This window comes from Rhododendron vialii, chromosome 12a, assembly GCF_030253575.1.
Source record: "Rhododendron vialii isolate Sample 1 chromosome 12a, ASM3025357v1".
Taxonomy (NCBI): Eukaryota; Viridiplantae; Streptophyta; class Magnoliopsida; order Ericales; family Ericaceae; genus Rhododendron; species Rhododendron vialii.
This window is the reverse complement of record NC_080568.1, coordinates 13,542,810-13,561,280: the sequence shown is the minus strand read 5'-3', so window position 1 is coordinate 13,561,280 and position 18,471 is coordinate 13,542,810.

Here is an 18,471-nt window from a genome sequence, read left to right as displayed (position 1 = left end):
GTAGTAATAGTCAAGACTTAGTTTCGAGAGAAATCTTTCTTTTTCGAAGCTACCATAAGCGTTCCGTATGAAGTTGTAGGGGGATGAAAACAATTGATGCTTCCTATCAACTGGATTGCAACGGCTTATTCGTGCCTCTTCACCGGAACCCTAGCTCGACGTCTGAACCCTAATCTGCAAAATAGACAGGGGGTGAGTGCACCTTTGCCTCTCGTGGCAAAGGCCCTCCGATGCCTTTGTTAGTATCTCGTACTAGAAAACTCAACCCTAATTATCAGTAGGAAAGCAATAATAATGCAATGTATTGCGTACCTTTTACCTCTAGGTTTTCCTCTTATTTATAGATTCACGTATGCTTGCTGGCCAAGCATCCGTGTTGCCCTAGGATTCCTAAATCGTATAGGAATCCCAGGATATCAAGGATTCTCGTTTCCTTTATCAGTTCATTACTTTAATCCTTGTAGGACTCTTTTCCATAACAAGCCGAACATCCCATACTCGTTGGGTATCTTTCTCAGATCCTATTTTCTTGGAATCTTATTCCTTTACGGGATATGACTATTCTGGAATCTTCCAGAGTATTCCTTCTGCTCCTGCTCTCGATTGGAGCTCCTTCTTTGTTCGGCCGTCTCATGGCCAAACAGACGGCTTGGACCAGTTCACTTCACATGTAACTGGTCCTTGAGCCCATACAACCTTCCTGGACCGTTGACTTCTCATGTCACTGGTCCATATTGCCGAACACTTGTTTAGCACGATGACCGTCCTGTCTATATTCAAACTATGGTCCCACGTACCATTTATTCGGACATCGATTGCATTGCTTTCAACTCGTGATCACTCGTATCACGTGCTAGGTTCTTTACAACATCTGTTCGGCTGTATCATAACCGAACAGTCTGCTTGGACCAACTACTTCACATGTATCTTGGTCCAATGTAATCAAAATGTCTCTAACTGCCGAACAGTCTATTTATAGCCATGACTTCTCATATCACTGTTCACCGAACTGCCCGGCGGTAAGTCTAGTCGTATTTACCACGTGTTCCTAAACATCACGTGTTCGGTAACTAAATGTACCTGCTCGGGAATACCTCCCTACAATTGCTCCCCAGCTTCATGTATTTACCACTGTTCGGGGGCAATATATGATGCTTAGAAACAGAATTCTATCAAGACCAAACTCTTTTGATCCCGTGCAGTCATAATTTCAATATCTCATTGATGCCTTTTGGCGCCTCTGTCATTATACCATCTCGAGGTAATGACTCCACGTGGCATGTTTCATATGCCTAGCATTAAATTCGAACTGACGTTCTATGAAACGGCGTCAGAACAGTTTCTTCTTTCCGTTACTTTTACCCGTAACGGCGTGAGAGGAAACGTTTCGTCTCCGTCCCCTAACCATAAACCCCTGAAAAGGCTCTTTTTGGTTGTTTACCCAAAACATTCGAACTTTCATTCTCTCTCTCTAAGCTTTCCGCCATCGCCGCCTTCTGCAAACTTGATTGCAAACCGGGGAATCGTCACAGTACTCTTGTAAGATTTCTCGTTCTCACTTCATTTCACCTGCTTAGTTTTCCATCTGAGATCTCATTTCTCAGATTCGTGGGTCGTTTCTAGGGTTTCGATTCGTATCCATTTCCATTATTTCTCCGTTTCTGAATATACTCATGGCGGATGACAACCCTCCTAGACCCAGTAAGTTTAGGAAGCTTTGTGATACCCCTGCTGCCATGGCGGCATTTAGAGAAAAATACAATATTCCTGAAAACGTAGGGCTTGAACTTGCCCCTTTAGGAGCGGATAGGGATGCTGGATCATGGGATAGAATGTGTATCCCAATCGTGTCCATTGTCGAAGGAGGGGTCCGTTTCCCCCTTCATCCATTACTTCGCCAGATTTTGAGCTTGTATCGTCTTACACCCATGCAAGTTTCTACGAACGTTTTTAGACTAATAATGGGGACTATAGCCCTAAATGGGATTCTAGAGACCAATTTAGGAATCTGGGACATCCAGTGGTGGTATAGTATAGTACTAAACCCTGAGTACAATACTTACTACTTCAAAGTTAGGAGGGCAGAGAAGCGCTTCGTGCTCAATCTGCCAGATTCTGCTCGTGACCATGAGATCGACTTCCTCTATGTGACTGGAGCATTCGAGCCTTTAGGGGAAGATGGCCAAGTGCTGGGGCTCCATTGTCCCCACATATGGGGCTACCCACGTATGCTCTTGATTTTCCTCTTTTACAATTCTTCATTTACTGCTTTCTCGTAGCTTTCTCATGAACTAAGTTTGGTTTTTCAATTTGAAACTTGCAGCTGAAAACGTTAATCATCGTCCCAGACGTACACCAAGCAACATCCGAACAGAGGACATTAACAAAGTCCTCAAATATAAAGGCGTGCCTGGTACCCGAACAGCTGGTCGGGGTCGTGACGCTGACGTGCTTCTGGGATACGATCCTGCGTACAGAGGTGTCATCGACAGGCGGCTTGCTCATCCTAGCACCAGTACTGCCTCTACATCAACTGCTCCTCAGCCTAGGAGCACAAGAACTAACGCAGGAGTAACTGTGGCTGGTCAATTGGGCGAAATCCCAATCTCTGAAGGAATTCCATTACCCCGAGTGAGAATTCGAAGATCCTCACGAAGTCAGGCCTCCTCCCTCTCATTACCCGAACAACCAGCTCTGATCTGTGTGACTAGCCAATCCTCGTCTTCAGGTTATTCTTCATCTCCTCCTATCTCAGACATTATGACACGCCAGCCCCTAAATCTCAGCTCCCTCGTTACCGTCTCTTCTCGGGGACGTGGGACTGGGCGAGTGGCCTCGACTGGGGCCCCTCCCCCACGATCTCGTCGTAATAGGGGGGGATCTGCACGGTCATCATCTTCTCCTCGGGAAGTTGATACCGCTACAGAGGCCACTGACCTTCATCGGGACAAACGCCCAAGAGTTGATAACCAAGATGGTACTGCCTCACAAGCAGATACCGAAACTCATCATCCCATCTCACCAACCACTCAAGTCCTCCCTCAGACGTGGACTCCTCCGTTCACTAGGGGGGACCGTCCCGTTCACGTCGGGGATAGTGCTGGTTCATCTGAAACCGCACTTGCCTTAGCTCAAGGGTTGCTGCTCCCAGTAGATATGCAAAAAGAAAATGCATCTGTACCTGATCGGCTCGTTTCTACCGGACTTGTCAGCGGCATCAAGGTATTTGGTACTTGTTTTTTCTTTGTAAGGTCGATACGTGTATTTGCTACAACTGTTTCTGACTTATTTAATCCTTTTGTCAGTTTATTCAAAAGATGGTTACTCTGGGTAAGAAATACCAAGAAGCTGATGCTGAAAGAGTCAGGCTGATGAATGACAACACCCGAATGCTCAGAACAATCGCCAGGTTGGAAAGAGAAAGAGACAAAGCCAAGTCTGATTTCAACCAAACCAAAGAAAAACTTGAAGTTGCCGAAGAGAGTCTCAACCAGGCTCTATCAGAGATTGACAATGCCAAGAAAGCTGCATATGAAGAAGGGTACCAGAAGGGATTCGACACCACAACTGCTAACTATGTTGAACAGATTCCTGCTATCCAAGATCAGATTTGGATTGCTTGCTGGGAAACTTGTCTAACGAAAGTTGGCGTTGCTGAGGACTCTCCTCTCTGGACTGACAATGAACTACCGAGCATCCGTGCTGCAGCTTCCCAAGAGCAAGAAGTTCCTCTGGAAGATGACGTTGAACAACAAATTGAAGACTTTACTGGAATGGAAGAAGATATTCCCTCTGGATCTCAGACTGTCCAATCTCCTGTTCGAGATTCAAATCCTGAACCTATCAACTTGGAGGAGAATGTGACTGTAGGTGATGTCACGACTGAAGAACCTGTCAGGGCAAACTCAGATGTCCAAAACCTGGACTAAACCTTTGGTAGGTTTTTGGAAAAAGACTTTCTTTAGAACAGTTGAGCTGGTCCTGCGTGACCGTAGCTTTCAAACCCTGCGTGGTACCAGTACTTTTTATTTGGTAATACTCTGGATAATACAGGTATTCGGCCTTTCGTGGCACTTTGCTCGGCTCGCCTCTGTTTTAATCTCAAGTATTTCGTACTGTTTAAGCATCATTTGTTTGCATAAGTATGTCGTACTTTTAGCAAATCTTTCACACAAGATTTTCTGTTCGGAATTCTAAGTTTCACGTACTTAAAAGCGTTCCACCTTGAATGGTTTTTAAGGCATATAAGTGTGCTCATACTTAATCACACAAGTGTTTCATACTTGTGTTTAAGTGTCACGTACTCAACCGTTTGGAAATCACACAAGTGTTTCATACTTGTGTTTAAGTATCACGTACTTAATGTTTTTAAGTTTCTCGTACTTGTGTTTAAGTATCACGTACTTAATGTTTTTAAGTTTCTCGTACTTGAACAAATGTGGCTAACATATACTCGTTATGTTTTAAAAGTCTTTCAAGTGTTGTCATACAAACACTTGATCATAAAGGTTTTCCTCAAGTTTCACATACTTAGGAACATCAGTTCCACATACTTAAACTAAATGTGGCTTACATATAAGTCAAGCCAATATAGTTTCTCAAGTATCACGTACTTAAAATACCATATAAGTATCTCGTACTTTGAACGTCCATACAAGTATTTCGTACTTGTACTTTTTTAAAAGAAAACATACAAGTGTTTTCATACTTGCGTTCAAATGTATACCCAAGTTTCACATACTTGAAATTCTATACAAGTGTTTCGTACTTGTATTCGTTAAGTGTCACGTACTTAAAAATGTATACTTTTTTAAAAGAAAACATACAAGTGTTTTCGTACTTGCGTTCAAATGTATACCCAAGTTTCACATACTTGAAATTCTATACAAGTGTTTCGTACTTGTATTCGTTAAGTGTCACGTACTTAAAAATGTATAAAACTTTTAAGTTTCACATACTCAAAAGGTATACCCGGCTCCCCAATACGAAATAAGGAGAACCAAACTCGTAATTCGTATTTAGATACCACAACAGTTATCTGAAAGAAGTGATTTTATTCATAATCTGTAAAACGCAAGAGGGCATTATTCGTACCTGTTGCAAAAGTAATAAAAACTAGAACAAAGGAATTATATTCGTAATTCCCACACAATCACGTAGTGTAAACTCAAAACAGTTTTTAATACTTCTAAACAAAGAACTGAATGCTTCTTTTAAACAAAGAACTTTCGTAAATTATGAACATTCCAAGGCCTCGGAATTGGATCACCATCCAGATCTGCCAATCTGTAGGCTCCTATGCCCACAATCTCAGTTACTCTATATGGGCCTTCCCAGTTGGCCCCCAGCTTGCCTTCGTTAGCCACCTTGGTGTTGCCGAGCACTTTTCGTAACACGAGGTCCCCAACACCAAATTCTCGAGGGTGAACATGCTTGTTGTAGCTTTTCATCAGCTGTTCTTGGTAAGAAGCAAGATGTACCAAGGCTTTTTCTCTCCTTTCCTCGGCAAGGTCAAGCTCGATTTGTAGGGCCCTGTCATTGCCTCCACTTTCAACCAAAACGGTCCTATTGGTCGGCAGGCCTACCTCCAGAGGTATGACAGCCTCCGTTCCATAGGCCAACGAATAGGGGGTCTCTCCCGTAGACCTCCTAGGCGTTGTTCGATGAGCCCACAGGACCAATGGTAACTCGTCAGGCCACTTCCCCTTAGCTTTGTCAAGCCTTTTCTTGATTCCATCAAGGATAGTTTTATTAGACGCCTCTGCTATGGACACAAAAAGCCTTGAATTTCTTCTGGAATTGGGATCTATTGTCTGTGATCAATGAATAAGGGACCCCAAAACGAGTGATGATGCTTTTCCACACGAACCTTTCTATCATAGGCTCGGTGATTTTGGCCAGTGGTTCTGCCTCAATCCACTTTGTAAAATAGTCAGTTGCAACAAGCAGGAACTTTCGATTCCCAGTTGCTTTGTGCAATGGACCCACGATATCCATCCCCCATTGAGCAAAAGGCCAGAGACTTGTCAATGGCACCAGATCTTCGGCGGGCGTTCGAATCATTGGTGAGAACTTTTGACACTTCTCACAAATCTTTACATACACCTTTGCATCTTCTTGCATGTGTGGCCACCAATAGCCTTGCGTAATTGCTCGGTGGGCAATAGATCTGCCTCCAGCATGGCTCCCACACGTTCCCTCGTGGATTTCATGAAGGAACTTCTGTACCATCTCAGGATGTACGCATAGCAAATAGGGACCCGTAAAGGATTTCCTATACAACTTACCCTCTGGGGACAGCCAAAACCTAGCAGATTTGACCCTTATCTTGTGGGCCTCCTTTTTATCAGAAGGGAGTATCTCGTCTCGTAAGAACTCCATGATTGGGTCCATCCAACTTGGTCCTTGGTTCACGTCCAAGACCAAGTCTATACTCCTCCCAATGCTCGGCTCATTTAGATATTCTACTGCCACCCTTCTTTTGAACTCAGTTGGTACAGCTGCAGCCAACCAAGCTAAGGAATCCGCATGAGCATTCTGTCCTGAACTTATATGCTCAATATATACCCTCTCGAAGGTATCAAGCAAGTCCTTGGCTGCCTGCACGTAGGCCACCATCTTTTCATTCCGAGTCTCGTACTCGCCGGACAGTTGATTCACAACGAGCTGAGAATCACAATACACCCTGACCCGTTCTGCTTTAATGGTCTTCGCACTTCTCAATCCTGCCAAGAGTGCTTCATATTCAGCCACATTATTCGATGCACTGAATCCAAGCCGAACAGAGAGTTCAATGAGAACTCCTTGAGGAGGAAAGAGGACAACTCCAATTCCAGAACCAGTATTGCACGCTGATCCATCAACGAATAACTTCCATTCTTTGGGATCCTGTTCGGCTACGGGTTGATCCTTCAAGGATGATGTCTTAGCTGCCTGTTCCTTTCTCGTAGGAGGCAAGGGAGCAACAGTGGGGGAAAACTCTGCCACAAAATCAGCCAATACCTGGCCTTTAATTGCTGTACGTGGCTGATACTCGAGATCATACTGACTTAACTCCACGGACCACGTCGAGATCCTTCCCGAGAAATCTGCCTTTCGAAGCAGTGATTTTAATGGATACTCAGTATAAATCACAACCTTATGGCTTTGGAAGTAGTGTGGTAATTTCCTGGTTGCTGTCCTAAGTGCCAGGACAAGTTTTTCTAAAGGCAGATATCTCGTCTCTGCATCCAACAATGTCTTGCTAACATAATAAATGGGGATTTATTCGATCCCCAAATCCCTCAACAAGACTGCACTTACTGCATGCTCGGAAACAGATAAGTACAGAATTAAAGACTCACCAGGCTGTGGAGTTGACAACAGTGGAGGCTCGGCCAGGTACTTCTTCAGGTCCTGGAAAGCTTGTTCACATTCTGCTCCCCATTCAAATCCCTCCCTCTTTTTCAATAGCTGAAAAAAGGGTCTACATTTGTCGCTTGACCTGCTGATGAATCTGTTAAGTGCTGCTGCCATTCCAGTCAGCCTCTGGATTTCCTTGGTGGTTTTGGGACTCTGTAGTCTCTGTAAGGCATCAATCTGATCGGGATTTGCCTCTATCCCTCTCAAAGTTACCAAATGGCCCAGGAATTTTCCTGAACCAACTCCAAACGCACACTTCGAGGCGTTGAGTTTTAGTTTATACTTCCTCAGGATTTCGAACACTTCCTTTAGATCAGAAATATGCCCTCCCTTTTCTCGACTCTTTACCACCATATCATCTATGTAAACTTCCAATGTCTTCCCGATGAGCTTCTTGAACATAATGGTTGCAAGTCTTTGGTATGTAGCCCCAGCATTCCTCAGCCCAAATGGCATGACACTGTAACAGTATAACCCTCGTGGTGTGATGAACGAAGTCTTCTCTTGATCAGGTTCAAACATAGCAATCTGATGATATCCTCGATATGCATCAAGAAAACTCATTCGCTCGTAACCAGAGGTTGCATCAACCAATTGGTCGATCCTAGGCAAAGGAAAACTGTCCTTAGGACATGCTTTGTTCAGGTCTGTGAAGTCCACACAGACACGCCACTTCCCATTCTTCTTCTTTACCACAACAGTGTTGGATAACCACTCTGGGTAATAGACTTCACGTATTGCCTTGGCCTCCAATAAACGATCGACCTCTTCGATCACAGCATCTACATGCTGTACGGCTGCCCTTCGTTTCTTCTGAATGATCGGCTTATGCAGAGGATCAATGTTTAAATGATGACAGATCACATCTGCATCCACCCCAGGCATTTCCTCAGGTACCCATGCAAAAACATCAATATATTCTTTCAGAAATCTTATCGACTCAGCCTTTTCGTTTGCTGGTAATGATTCCCCAATCAAAAAATAACTTTCAGGATCAATCTCGTTGATCTGAATCTTCTCTAGGCCCTCAACCACTTTTTCAGCCGGGCTTCTTCCAACATCCTCGATGGTTGGTTGGTCTGGTATTTCTAATGTGTGAACATGGTGGACCTTCGGGGCTGTTTTAATGATGGAAATCAAGCATTGCTGTGCCACCTTCTGGTTTCCTTTAAGGATTTCAATCCCATTTGAACCTGGGAATTTTACCATCTGGTGATAAGTCGAGGAGACTGCTCTCATTTTGTGTAACCACGTCCTCCCTATAATCGCGTTATAGGAAGATGGGACATCAACTACCAAAAAGTCCGTTCTCAACACTACTGATCCGGCCCGAACAGGTAACGTCACCTTTCCAAGGGGCCAGACTGCTCCTGCACCGAACCCAATAAGAGGTGTTGTAGACTGTTCTAAGTCTGATTGGGCCAGCCCCATCTTTTTGAATGCATCATAGTACAATACCTCTGTACAACTGCCTGAGTCCACTAGAATTCTTTCGATGTCGTATTCCCCAACTCGCAGGGTTACGACCAATGCATCATTGTGGGGTATTTGGACCTCCCCCAAATCATCATCACTGAATGCCATGCTCTCTTTGCATACATCAGTCTCTCTCCCCCTCTTGTTTCCCAATCACATCACGTGCTGATCGTGTTTGACCTGTCTTTGCAACAGCCTCACCTCACTCCTCGTATAAGGTGCAGCCAACCCATGTATCATATGGATCACGCCTTTAGGGTGTTGCTCGTAACCCAGCTCCATAGCCTTCCCTTTCTCTTTAGGGTCCTCCTGGATAAACTCCTTGAGATAGCCCCGAGAGACCAAATCATCAAGGTGCCTCTTGTATACCTCACAATCCTCGGTCATATGGCCCCAATCTTTGTGATAACTGCAGTGCTGATTCGTAGCACGTTTTGCATCTTTGTCTCCGCCTAGACTTGGGGGCCATTTAAAATATGGCTGATTCTTTATTCGATAAAGAATCCTGTATATTGGCTCCTTCCAAACCGTAGTGATAGAAAAGAAGGACTTGGGGTCAGGAGCTTGCTTGTCCTTGTATGGCTCTTTCTTAGCCTGCCCGTACTCCCTTCTGTCTTTGTAGGACTTGGGTTCTGGCTTATCCACTTTTTTGGCAGGTGCCTTCGGCTGTTCGGCAACCGCCCTGCCATCCTCACGGAGTATGTCATCCTCCATTCTGGCGTGTTGCTCTATCCGTTCCATCAATTTAGCCAAGGTGGCTACTGGATGTTTATTCAATGAACGGCGCAGCTCTCCCCGAACAGGCAAACCAGTTTTGAACGTAGCAATTGCGTACTCCTCACTGCAACTTTCAATCTCGTTGAAAGTTTCCCAGTACTTCTTTGCATAATCTCTAATTTGCTCGTTCTCCTCCTGCTTCATGGTGGAAAGACTCTCAAAAGTCTTTGGGGCCTTTCTGCTCGTTAAAAACCGAGCAGTGAATTCCTCTGCTAACTGCCTCCATCCTCGTATGGATCGTGGGGCCAACTTATGAAACCAGGATAAAGCCACCTTGCCAAGACTGGAGGGAAACATCTTGCACAAGATAGAATCATCCCCTTCATGCATAAACATGGCCTGTTGATAATGCTGTATGTGAGCCACGGGATCCGTATTTGTCTCATAAAGTACGAACGCTCCGTGCTTCACTCTGCTCGGCAACCTTGCTTCTTGTAGCCTCTTTGTAAAGGGAGAGGCTGCAATATTACTCAGGGCCTTGCGTGCTGCTTCTCGTGCAGTCACCGTCCCATCCTCTTGCTCCTTTGACTTGTGGGCCGAAGCCTTGACCCAGTCAGCATCAGGCCTCTCGTACCTGTCTCGATGATGCTTTCTCGTATCCTCTTCCTCGAGGGTAGAACTTCGGTCTCTGCCCCTCCTTTTTCGTGAAGAAGTCCTTCTCTCTGGTGTTCGGCTTCTACTTTTTCTTCCCCTTTTTCGTGGAGAAGCCTCATGATGCCCTATAACAGGACTTCTGCTCTTGCTTCTGCTCCTTCTTCCTCGTGAAGGAGCTTTTCTGTATTGTATTACAGCATACCTACTGCCTCTAGAATTTCTTCGAGACAGTCCAGAATCCTCCGGATGTTCCCTAATTCTTTCCAATTCTCTGATCTCATGCTCTCGTTTTTTAATCAGACGAGCATACTCCTCGACTTCTTGCCTCTTCCTATCAAGAACGTCGTCGCTATGGTGCACACTCCTGGAGTGCGCGATCGATTCATCCCTTTGGTGGGATTTACTCCTTCTCGTGGATCTCGAAGCCGTCTCTCCATCTCCTCTAGTTCTGGAGTTATGATGCACGGTAAGGGGGCGGTCCTTACTCGTGTTCCTCCCGTGCCCACCCTGGGGCTTTCTCGGAGCCCCAGGTGGTGATTTGTCCCTTCCTTCATCTTACACATCTTTTGGTTCATGCGGTGTTGCTGGAGTTACTTCCACCATGGTCGTATTTTAAAAGGGAATTCTTTCGTTTCCCACAGACGGCGCCAATTGTAAGGGGATGAAAACAATTGATGCTTCCTATCAACTGGATTGCAACGGCTTATTCGTGCCTCTTCACCGGAACCCTAGCTCGACGTCTGAACCCTAATCTGCAAAATAGACAGGGGGTGAGTGCACCTTTGCCTCTCGTGGCAAAGGCCCTCCGATGCCTTTGTTAGTATCTCGTACTAGAAAACTCAACCCTAATTATCAGTAGGAAAGCAATAATAATGCAATGTATTGCGTACCTTTTACCTCTAGGTTTTCCTCTTATTTATAGATTCACGTATGCTTGCTGGCCAAGCATCCGTGTTGCCCTAGGATTCCTAAATCGTATAGGAATCCCAGGATATCAAGGATTCTCGTTTCCTTTATCAGTTCATTACTTTAATCCTTGTAGGACTCTTTTCCATAACAAGCCGAACATCCCATACTCGTTGGGTATCTTTCTCAGATCCTATATTCTTGGAATCTTATTCCTTTACGGGATATGACTATTCTGGAATCTTCCAGAGTATTCCTTCTGCTCCTGCTCTCGATTGGAGCTCCTTCTTTGTTCGGCCGTCTCATGGCCAAACAGACGGCTTGGACCAGTTCACTTCACATGTAACTGGTCCTTGAGCCCATACAACCTTCCTGGACCGTTGACTTCTCATGTCACTGGTCCATATTGCCGAACACTTGTTTAGCACGATGACCGTCCTGTCTATATTCAAACTATGGTCCCACGTACCATTTATTCGGACATCGATTGCATTGCTTTCAACCCGTGATCACTCGTATCACGTGCTAGGTTCTTTACAACATCTGTTCGGCTGTATCATAACCGAACAGTCTATTTATAGCCATGACTTCTCATATCACTGTTCACCGAACTGCCCGGCGGTAAGTCTAGTCGTATTTACCACGTGTTCCTAAACATCACGTGTTCGGTAACTAAATGTACCTGCTCGGGAATACCTCCCTACAGAAGTTACTCCGCCCAACCACTGACGTTCTTTTCATAGCCACCCTACCGCCAAGAAGAAAGGTAGAATCCCTAGTCTACTAACTCTACGTATATTATAGAACCGTATCTTGAAAAGTAGATTATTCTTGCACTCTAACTCTAAGTATATAAGGTTATCTGTCACCTATAATGTTTGAGATGCACGATAAAGCATAAGTGATTTTTCACTCCAAAGGCGTCCGTACATGTGGCGTTATGCTTTAAGTTGTGATTTGAACATGCTAAATAATATAGAGTTGGATGATCTTGCTAGTTTAGTTTCAAGATTTCAATGAATGTTGTATGATTTACTTGTGTGGAAAGTCCTACCGCGGAGTCATTGCATGAAAACGAGACACAAAAATCAAGAAAGTTAGAAACATGGCACCTAGGGTGTGGTTAACAAGGAAAAAGTGTTCGAAGAAGGAAATATTTTGAAACTACATAATGACCAATTTTGGTGGCATTATGTGAGTTGGGGGTGTGTGTGTGTGCCAATGGGAACCCAGAGCGGCGGAACCATTGTGCGGATACCCGGGAACCCGGAGCGGCGGAACCAAGGTAGGGTGTGTGGCTTGGTTACCGCGGAGAGGTGCCAATGCAAAGTGTGCCAATGGGAACCCGGAGCGGCGGAACCATTGTGTGGATACTCGGGAACCCAGAGCGGCGGAACCGAGGATGGGTGTGTTAAAAACTATTTTGGAAAATGTTGATTTGAAAAAAAAAAGGTGAAAACGATGACACGGTCTACGACGAGTTGCGTAGGAGAAACTCCGAAATCTTGGACACCAACGTTAGTTTGAATAGCGAATGTGAATGTGATATTGTTAACTGTCTTATAACATTGGCATGTCTTATGTGGGAATCGTTGGTCTATTACTTGTAAGTTAAGGGTTAGTGGGTATGGGTTAATCTATTGAGCCTTTGTAGCTCATGGTGTTACCTTTGGTGACCCTGACATACTATATTGGTGGCGACGCCGGTATAATGTGTCAGATCTTATAGATGAATAGGGTGAACTCTACACCTTGGAAGCCTTTGGAGCCGAAGAGCTAGCCAGGATGGAGGAGGAAGCGGAGCAGTAGATAGGAACCCTAGTTCCCTCCCTTATTTGAATAAAAGTACTTTTGTAAGGTTATGATGTAATATTGAGCCAGACTCTATTTAAGTTTTCAATAAAATTGTCTATTTAACGTTCCCAAAATTCGAGGCGTTACACTAGGGCTGTGATTAAAAGATGAGATCCAAGGGTGAAAAGTAAAAAGGGGGCATGATGCCCCAATACCACTTTGGGGCATGGTAGCTGGAGCCCGTGTGAAGTGGGCATGTTGTGGAAAAAGAAACTGAAATCCAGACGGTTATGTGTTGTAAATTGTCTGTTATGTCCCGCGATTAATTTCTTCACCCCCCTAATAGGGTGTAAAAACATGTTTTGAAGTTTTTTTTTGGAAATGAAAAATAGTGACAGGGCTTTAAAAAAAAAGGGAGACACCAAACGGGTGCTCTCCTTATACACACACACACACACACAGAGTCCAGTTCCTATCCACACCTCTTCCCGTCCACACCTCCTCTCGATCAAATTTCGATGATCCGAGCCGCTCAATGTGTTCAGAACGTGATTTTAAGGGTACTCGCCAAAAATCGGCAAAAAAAAAGACACCGGGAAGGGCTTGATTTGAGCAGTTTTTTATTGAACTGTTCAATAAAATACAAACAAAAACTGTTCTGATGAAGCCCTTCCCAATCATTATTTTGACCATCCAATGCTACAATCAATGGTTTGGATCTGCTCACAGACTGAGCCATTGATTTCTTCTCGCGAAGAGTTTGTGAGCAGATCTGAGCCAATGAGTTTTGGGCCATTTACGTGTAGGTACAAAAAATTTAAAGTAATTCCCACCAGCCACCAGGTCAAGCCCAAATCATTAAATACACCCTTAAGATAAGTAAGAAATTTATAATAAAAATACTCCTCCACCACTATTGATGATTGTTGACTAAATATCAGCGTTGACCGTTGACCCCCAACGTTAACCATTGAAAAAGTTCTCAGATTTAAGAATATTCTCAGCACATGTCTAAACTTAATGGTAATACTGACAGCTCTGGATATTTCAAAGCTGAGAATGTTCTCAGAGCATACTCTTCGAACATTCTCAGCACATGCCTAGACTTAGTGCTAATTCATTCTCAAACATTCTCAATTCTAAGAATATTCTCATACATTCTCAACACTAAGAACATTCTCATCTCAACATTGAGAACATTCTCTGCACCCGCCTAGACTTAGAGGTAATTCATTCTCAGACATTTTTAGTTCTGAGAACATTCTCAAACGTTCTCAATATTGAGAACACTCTCAACACACACCTAGACTTAAAGGTAATTTATTCTCTAACGTTCTCAACACATGCCTAGACTTAATGGTAATTAAAAGAGTGTTATACCTTAATGGAAATTAAGGTGAAATATTTTGTACCGAGTGGTAAAAAGCCCTTGATTTTTCCATTGTGCGGTCCATATTAGAACTGTTTCCTCAAGTCCAAAACTTGAACTGAAGAGGAACAACCCACAAACCATCAAATATCTTGTTGGGAATGGTCAATCAATATCCTTATAGTATGATAATTGGCATCCACTGGGTCCTTTAGCTTTGAGATTTGGTTCCAGAATTCTTTATGACTCTGGACTTCCTAGTGACTCTATGGTATCCACCATTATACACGACAGTGAATGGGCCTTTTCCGATCAATCAAACCTTTGAGTTGAATGAGGTTAGGAATTCACTTCCCCATCTTCCCATTTCGGGTGATAGTCCAATTGACAACATTGTTTGGACTATGTCATCTAATGGCAAGTTCACAATCTCATCTCTATGGGACAATCTCATATCTCAATTTCCAAAAGTTCTTTGGCATCATATTGTTTGGTTCCCTGGCCACATTCCTAAATGCAGTGTCATTACATGTATTGCTATTTTGAATAGATTATCTACTGAGGATAGACTTGTAATATTTGGGATCAAGCCTTCCTCTTGTTGCTTCCTTTGTACTGATGTTGAAAGCCATGACCACCTATTCTTTAACTGCCCATTCTCTGCATAGGTGTAGAGCAGTATAACTGCAAAACTAGATGTCCATTGGACTGCACAAACCTAGTCTGGTTGAATTCAATTGCTCTCCTCTCTGAAGGGAAAATCTTTGAGAGTCACTATAACTAAATTAGCTGTATATCAAATCTGGAATGAAAGAAACTTTAGGAAATTTCAAAGCATTGGCTGCCCTCCTAGCTAGTGTGATGATAAATAAAAGGGAGATTTGGTGATAGGCTCATTATAGAGATTTCATAAGCCTACAAGTCCAACCCAATATTTTGTAAGCTCACAAGTCCATACGCATAACCTAAACCTTAGGGTACCCTATCAAAAGTGCCTAAAACCTTAAACCCTATAAAAATGCCTAGACCCTAGGGTGTTCTACTCTAGGGAGTGGACTAGGCCTACTAGGAACTTTTAAAAATGGACTTGATACCTTACAAAATTAATAGGTGGAACTTGTGAGTTTATGAAATTCACATAATGGACCTAAGACCAATTTTTTGATAAATATGAAATTTGTACAGAGTTTAGATTTAGGCTTATGTCTCTAGCTAAGCTCTCACAAAGGTCAGATTTAGGCTTCTGTCTCTAGCTAAGCTCCCACGAGGTGCTCAGGTCAGTTGGCTTGAAAGGGAATGGAATGTGTCTATGTAACAGTTTGTTGGCTTATTTTCATTTGTAAATGCTTATCCAGTTTTGCATGTAGTCTGTCAATGGATATAATGTATTGTTGGTGGTTGTGTATGTCAGGTGAGATAGTGCGCACAATCAGGAGGGGGTGGCTTTGCTTGTAACTAGTTCAAACCTGACTTGCAGAAGTAATTATATTGGTAGTCCTTATTTGCTATGTTTTTACTCAACAGGTGGATCATTGCATTATGATTGGATGTGTGTACCTTAGTTAGGCTCTCATATATATAATGTGTTACCCATGAGCTATGTAGACACACTAATTTGGCTTGACAAGTATTTAAGCCCCACCTTGAGCATTTCCTAATAATGAACAGGTTATCGTGGTGCTACGCAACTAGGAGTACAAAGTCCTGCTAGAGTGGTTATGAACCTAAGTTGTTGGAATATCATTCCATATCTCTTTCCTTACCATTTCTCACCTTTTCCCACCTTTGTTATCACTTTTTTTAATGATCGTCACTCTCCTTCTGGTCCAGATTTAGAACCTTTCACCATTTCTGGTGATCTTTGATCTTCTTTTCTCCAGTAGAGCATTCCAGAACATAACAACAGGCGTAGGAGTTTGAATCCTTTTTGAACTCTGAAAACTAATGCTGGTTACACGCTCCAAAACTCATACAACTCTACTTGTTTGAGTTACAACCGGATTAAACTCTCCTATTCGGATTAAAATTAATTCCAAGTGGTAATCTCCAAGCTTTACCACTCTCTCCTTATAAATAGAGGGCCTTTATATCTGAGTGAAATATGCTTTTGTACACCCAAAATACCTCAAACCTATGCAGAAATACTCTCCTAACACTCCTAAAAATCCAGCAAAAGCTCCTTCAATCCCGAAGTCAAGAATACTCCAAGTATTATTCATCCCTCCACCATCAACTGAAGTCCACAACCAAGCAAGCTATTCTTCGTTCTTTTTGCCCGTAAAAGCCCGCCAAACCACGCTCTGATATCCTACTAAGCATTGAAGGAACAAGGTGGGATAACCCCAACGGGTTAAATATTACGTAATCGGTCCATTCTAAACTCCCTGTTTTTAACGTAGTTCATACTTTGCTTTCTGTTCTGGTGTAATGAGGAGTGATGACCTTAAGTTAGTATATTGTATATGCATGTGGTATTCATTCAACGTTAAGTGGCGATTACCAGTTTAGTATGACGATCGACAGTGCTTGTGGCAATCGTTAGTTTAATTCCAGCGATCGTGAGTGACTGTGACAATCGCCAAAGTCTCTGATGACCAGAGACTCTGCTACTGCTATTAACATGTTGTTTTACTTCTCCATGGCCTTGTGCTTGCTTGTTTCCTGTTCTCACCTGTATTTTGTGTAAAGGCTTAATTAACCAATATTTGTGAAATCACCTAAAATGCATTAAACTATTTTATGTCAAACAAGTAGAGGCTAACCTTATGGTTGGGAAAAAAAGGATGCTTAACACCTTCCCCTCACCGTATCCATGAATCTCGAACTCAGAATCTTGTCCCTTTTAGTTTCTTGGTTCCTAAAACCAAGTAGTGTCCCCATTCACTCATCACTCTTTATCGTGTGGAGGCACCTCTAACCACAAAAGTGTCCATGATGAATGATCATACAATTCAGTCCCATGAACAAGCCGCACACTCTTTTACTTCAAATGCCTCCAAACTGTGTGGTAATGCCTCGGGCTGTAGGGAGCATCTACAGTTTTCTTGGGATTCATAACTTGAAGTTTGACCTTGCTTATACCTACCAGTATCTCGGCCGATTTCTATAAAGGGGCTGATGACATGAGCTATGTCGAGAAGTCAAGCAACTCCAAAAGTCCAGTACCTTCGGGTGTATCAAAAGGAGGGACCAACTATGTAGTACTTGTCGTGGTATATCGCTAGCCCTCCCTGACAACAGGGACCTTGAGACTACCAACCTTTGCATATTTAGTCAAGTCATAGAACTATCCAAATTAGGATTGAAACTCGGAGGTTAAGGTCTAAATTGTGCATTTTCTCTCTTTTATTGTGTATTCTAACCCCACGTCTTGTTTATACTTAGTTTTTCTTTCCAAAATCTCCTCGTTTACACCATTATTGTGCTAACCCTTGTGTGTGTAGGAGGGTTTGGACCTACCCAAGGTCCTAGCCCTAAAATCTTTGAGTTACCATTCTGACCATGGCATTCTCCACAGGTAATCATAGGTAAACGAGAATCAAAGGTAGTTTCAAACTACAATCTCCAAAGTCTTGCTAAACAAAAATCTCAGTCGCTCAATCCAGTACCTCAATTATAAGCTCGCCGACGACTTGAATTCCACACTTCATCTGAGCCTAATCTGACATCTAACCCCCTTTTTGATCCAAAATTCGACATAGAATCCATGGCCGAACCTTTAGAACTCCAGCTAGCCTTTGATAAGCTCAAGGCCAATTTTGATGCTTTTCGAGCCCAATATGGTCTGTCAGGTGAGGTCTCAACTAACCAACAAAACCCTGTGGATCTTGTCCTCCCTACTATAGACATTGCAGTCATCATGAATCCAGAAATTACTCAATAAGTTAAGGAGATCAAGGCTACCTTAGCTCGCACTCAAGTAGACACAATCCTTGATTTTGAGGGATTCTGCCTCTTTCTAGAAGCCAAGCTCCCTGACAAGTTCAAGATGCTTGACATTGAGAAGTTTGATGGCACTAGTAATCCAACCAGACATATTCGCCTCATCATCAATACCCTTAAGCCCATGGGGCTAAGCGACGAACTCATCGCCCAACTCTTCTAAAGAACCCTTAAAGGCTCTTGATTGGTTCATTACCCTGGATTTCACTAAG